Here is a 6,000-nt window from a genome sequence, read left to right as displayed (position 1 = left end):
AGGGAGAGGTTGTTATCCTGGCACCACACGGCCAAGTCTCTGACCTCCTCCCTATAGGCTGTCTCATCGTTGTCGGTGATCAGGCCTACCACTGTTGTGTCGTCGGCAAACTTAATGATGGTGTTGGAGTCGTGCCTGGCCATGCAGTCATGGGTGAACAGGGAGTACAGGAGGGAACTGAGCACACACCCCTGAGGGGCCCCCGTGTTGAGGATCAGCATGGCAGATGTGTTGTTACCTACCCTTACCACCTGGGGGGCGGCCCGTCAGGAAGTCCAGGATCCAGTTGCAGAGGGAGGTGTTTAGTCCCAGGGTCCTTAGCTTAGTGATGAGCTTTGAGGGCACTATGGTGTTGAATCAGTTTTTAAATAAAGTTTTATTCACCCATGATGCATCATATAGAGGAGTAGTCCTTAGATGAGCACACGTTAAGTTAATTTATTTGCTTATATGCCTTCAGAATGAGGTTCTTATTCTCAACCCCCCCCCCCTCTCTCTGACCCCTGCTCTCTCCCTTCGCTGTGACCCTGTTGAGTGTTATTCTCTCTGACCCCTGCTCTCTCCCTTCGCTGTGACCCTGTTGAGTGTTATTCTCTCTGACCCCTGCTCTCTCCCTTCGCTGTGACCCTGTTGAGTGTTATTCTCTCTGACCCCTGCTCTCTCCCTTCGCTGTGACCCTGTTGAGTGTTATTCTCTCTGACCCCTGCTCTCTCCCTTCGCTGTGACCCTGTTGAGTGTTATTCTCTCTGACCCCTGCTCTCTCCCTTCGCTGTGACCCTGTTGAGTGTTATTCTCTCTGACCCCTGCTCTCTCCCTTCGCTGTGACCCTGTTGAGTGTTATTCTCTCTGACCCCTGCTCTCTCCCTTCGCTGTGACCCTGTTGAGTGATGTCATTCTCCCTAACCCCTCTACTCTCTCCCTGAGCCCATGTCCTAGACAAACAGAACAGCAGAGCTACAGCACCCCTCATTATGAATGTCTCTTCAGAACTAATGTAGTCTACTGGGCTCAGTCCCCTTCTTTATATACACTGGTCTTGGTAAAGGAATAATGAGAATTGAACATATGTCTCTGATGGTGAACTGGCCTCATTGAAATGTGACTCTGTATGAGGCGGTTGGAGAACTGAACCTGTAATTGGGTTGAAGATCTCTCTCTATCTCTACGGTCTGTACATTTTCTATGTCCACTGATGTTACTGGAACTACACCAAGAACTCTACTAAGAGCCAGTCCCGTGGAGGTTGAAGGAGGTCTGTATAACATAGAACATGTACAGAACATGTACAGACTGTAGGGATAAAGAGAGATCTTCCACCCAATTACAGGTTCAGTTCTCCCACCGCCTCATACAGAGTGACATTTCAATGTCAGCTCACCCAGTCTTTCACTTGATCAGAGTCCTTGGTGTTCTTTTCTTTTTTTTACATTTTCCGTCAGAGACAAATGTTCAATTCTCATTATTCCTTTACCAAGACCAGTCTTTGTGTGAACGAGTCTTGCTATGTGTGTGTGTGTTACCTGAGTTTGCGACAACAGCTGTCTGCACGGTGGCACACACCCAGAATACTCACTTTCTTCACTGGTTGTACTTATTCCTGCCTCTAGATGGCAGTATAGGTCCACTATTCTAATATCTGGCATACAGTCTCAGTACCGTGAAATTGGTTTAGCCATAGTTATCACAATGATTGTGTGCTAAAGTACAAAACTGTTATGTTAATGAAATAACCAACAGAAAACATAGACATGAAAACAATTTAGTCTCATCCTGTTTTCATCAACTTTATGATAACATACTTTTTCTCGTTCCATACATCTCTAGCTGGGCCAAGAGTGACTCCACTGAGTGAGACTGGGGAAAATCATAACCCACCTGAAGGTGGTGCTAGTGTAACACGTGAACAGGTTCAAATTGTCTGTCTCTGCAGCTGCTAAACCCACCATGTGTGTGAGTGTGTGAGTGTGTGTTAGTGAGTGCGTGTGTGTGCGTGTGTCCTTGCTGCACTGTTGACCTTTCACCCCGCTTCTCTCTGTCTGCGCTCTGTAATGACCCTGATCAATCGCTCCGCTCACTCCCGATCCTCCCAATTATCTTCTGTTTATCCACCTATTATTCCCTTCTCTCTCTCTCTCTCTCTCTCTCTCTCTCTCTCTCTCTCTCTCTCTCTCTCTCTCTCTCTCTCTCTCTCTCTCTCTCTCTCTCTCTCTCTGCTTCTCTTCTTCCCCCCTCTCTCTCTCTCCTTCCCCCTCTCTTTCCTTCCCTCTCTTTCTCTCCCTCTGTTTCTCTCCTTCTCTCTCTCTCTCTCGCTTTCCCTCTCTCCCTCTCAATTATCACTCTACGTGGGGGAGCAGTGCATGGTGGGTAATGAGGGACTCCTGACTTATCTTAGTAACCTTAAAGGCCCGTTCATTACCACATAGACACCCTAGACACACACACACACACACATTCACACACAGGGAGAGAGAGAGAGGATGGATAGAGGGAGGGAATCTTCTAAATGTCAGCGGTGTGTCTCCTGGGTCTGAGAGACGAGTGAGTGACAGGAGAACAACGGCCGCCGGCCCCATTCAGAAACACTGCCACTGTGTGTGTGTGTCTGTGTGTGTGTGTGTCTGCGTCTATGTGTGTATATCTGTGTGTGTCTGTATCTGCGACTATGAGTGTATGTCTGTGTGTGTACTGTGTGTCTGCATCTGTGTCAGTGTACCTGTGTCTGTGTCTGCGTGTGTATATCTGTGTGTGTCCTGTGTGTATGTCTGTGTCTACCCCCCCCCACACACACGGTAAGATGTGGATGTTGAGAGGGATCAGCAGTGATGTGGATGGCTTAGTCAGAGCTGTCAATCAATACTGGTCTCCAGAGAATACTGGCCTATTGAACACAGACAGACTACTCACATCTACTCTCTCTCCATCTCTCTCTCTCTCTCTCTCTCTCTCTCTCTCTCTCTCTCTTTCTCTCTCTCTCTCTCTTCTCCTCTCCTATCCTCTTACCGTCTGGTCTTTCTTGCTTCACACACACACACACACACATCCACGCACACACACACACACACACCTACACACACACAAATACATACACACACACACAAAGCGATTTAATTTTCTGTGGTCAGTGCTCTAACTGTATGGCTCTTCACCTGTGAGATGTCATTTAGCAGCCGTCAAGAATCACTCCACTCAGAGAGGAGGGTAAGCACAGCTGGCACGGCTATTACACACACACACATTCCTTTAGTTAGGGATCAATAGGCTGTTGCTGTTAGCAGCTGTAGTATCTCTGTAGTCTCTATCTCTCGAGTATTGATGTGATGTGGCCGCAATGTGGTCACTCTGCACCCCAGATCCACCTGACCTCAAATGATCTGTGTTTCCCTGGGGACCCATTACCAAGACGCACACAGTGGCAGAAGTACAGAGGACTGAGCCCAGACACACACAGTGGCAGAAGTACAGAGGACTGAGCCCAGACACACACAGTGGCAGAAGTACAGAGGACTGAGCCCAGACACACACAGTGGCAGAAGTACAGAGGACTGAGCCCAGACACACACAGTGGCAGAAGTACAGAGGACTGAGCCCAGACACACACAGTGGCAGAAGTACAGAGGACTGAGCCCAGACACACACAGTGGCAGAAGTACAGAGGGCTGAACCCAGATGCACAACAAAACAAACGGTTAGATTTGATATCACAGAGTGAGGTGGAGCAGAGTCTAACACCATTTGGTTGGATTAAATTAATGGTAGAGTTAAGGTACTGTTGTATTGAATTAATTAAAGTTGCACTATGCAGAAATCGCTCTGCCATTTCCTGGTTGCTAAAACTCTAATAGTTCACCTAACTTCAGTTTATGTGAAAAATAAGCAAGTAGAGAATCATTGTACCATCTAAACCACTGTGAAATATATTTCCCATAACCAACAATATTGTTGTTTCAGCTGTTTGAAGCTGGTGTACAAAAACGAAAGTAAAAGAAGCTAAAAGAAAACTTAAGAATGGGAAGCATAGAAATACAGCACATAGAACAGATCTACCGCTTCTTAAACTTGCTTTCAAGTAGAATGATAGATCTGTAACTCACATTTCTATGTGAATTTGGTCGGGTCACCCAAAAAGTCACATATTGCCTCTTTAAGGTAATGTTGTATTGAATTAATCGTTGAGATAAAGTTCTGTTGTATTGAATTAATGGAAGAGTTAAGGTACTGTTGTATTGAATTAATGGAGGAGTTAGAGGAATGTTGTATTGCACATGTGCTCACTATGACAACGTTACTACTAGCATGAGCCATGCAAGAACCATCTAGGATTGGTCTTGCTGTGTGTGGATGTGGCTGAGAGGGTAAACCATCTAGGATTGGTGTTGCTGTGTGTGGATGTGGCTGAGAGGGTAAACCATCTAGGATTGGTGTTGCTGTGTGTGGATGTGGCTGAGAGGGTAAACCATCTAGGATTGGTGTTGCTGTGTGTGGATATGGCTGAGAGGGTAAACCATCTAGGATTGGTGTTGCTGTGTGTGGATGTGGCTGAGAGGGTAAACCATCTAGGATTGGTGTTGCTGTGTGTGGATATGGCTGAGAGGGTAAACCATCTAGGATTGGTGTTGCTGTGTGTGGATGTGGCTGAAAGGGTAAACCATCTAGGATTGGTGTTGCTGTGTGTGGATGTGGCTGAGAGGGTAAACCATCTAGGATTGGTGTTGCTGTGTGTGGATATGGCTGAGAGGGTAAACCATCTAGGATTGGTGTTGCTGTGTGTGGATGTGGCTGAGAGGGTAAACCATCTAGGATTGGTGTTGCTGTGTGTGGATATGGCTGAGAGGGTAAACCATCTAGGATTGGTGTTGCTGTGTGTGGATGTGGCTGAGAGGGTAAACTGTTAACCACTGACCTTAACCCTTATTGACCAGGCCCTCACCTCTGACCATGTTTAATGACCAACCCCAGAGTGCAGTGTAGAGATTAATGACCGTGGGGAGCTGAAGGACCATGGAGGGTTGAGAGAGGAACCCTCTACCTGTGACCAACCCTCCCTCCCCCTGGACCGAGAGCAGACCTCATCCATACCGTCTTTCCCTATGCCTGGGACACATTCATACACATTCACACCAGTGGAGGCTGCTGAAGGGAGGACGGCTCATAATAATGGGTAGAACGGAGCAAATGGAATGGCATCAAACACATAGAAACCATACGTTTGATACCATTCCACTACTTCCGCTCCAGTCATTACCACGAGCCCATGCTTCCCAATTAAGGTGTCACCAACCTCTTGTGATTGACACATTTGGGACGTGAGGCGCCCCCGGGAATGAGAGGTGTGTGACTCCCAGTGTTGGGGAAGCTACTCTGAAAGTAGAGTTTACCTAGATACCAATTACTTTACACTGCAAGAAGTGAAGCTACACTAGAGGTACCCTTCAGAAAAATAAAGTTTACTGAACTAAAGTTACTCTGAAAAAGTAGTTCACTACATCCAAACTACTTTGTGAGAAATTATCATATGTAAATCTGGAATGTCATAGACTACAAATTGCAAGAATAGATCACTTTGGGGTCATATGTTAACAGAATGTGTAATTTAGCCTATTAAACACAAAAACAATGTTTCAAGTGAGAATTAGGCAGGTCTGATGCCGATAAATAAAGGAAATGATTGCCTACTTCACCCATATTTTTGTTTCTTTTTGCAAAGTTCCAGTAGTTAGCTACATCGCTACATGACAAAAACGTAATTAACTGAATTTAGTTCAACTAGCACCAAGCTTCTGCAAAATGTAGTTAAATTACTAGTTGAATTACATGTAGTTCACTACTCCCCAACACTGACACACTTAGTGAACAATTGGCTGGTCCTCCTCTATCTCACAGTCCCCTGTGAGCTCATTAGCCCCAATCAGCAACCCCTGCCCCCCACCCCACCCTACACACAAAATACACTCTCCATCAACAGTTTATGTGTGTGCGTGCGTGTGTGTGTTTGTGTTAGAG

The sequence above is a fragment of the Coregonus lavaretus genome (assembly GCF_964263955.1).
Source record: "Coregonus lavaretus genome assembly, contig: HAP1_SCAFFOLD_2064, whole genome shotgun sequence".
NCBI classification, from domain to species: domain Eukaryota; kingdom Metazoa; phylum Chordata; class Actinopteri; order Salmoniformes; family Salmonidae; genus Coregonus; species Coregonus lavaretus.
This window is presented reverse-complemented; position numbering follows the sequence as displayed.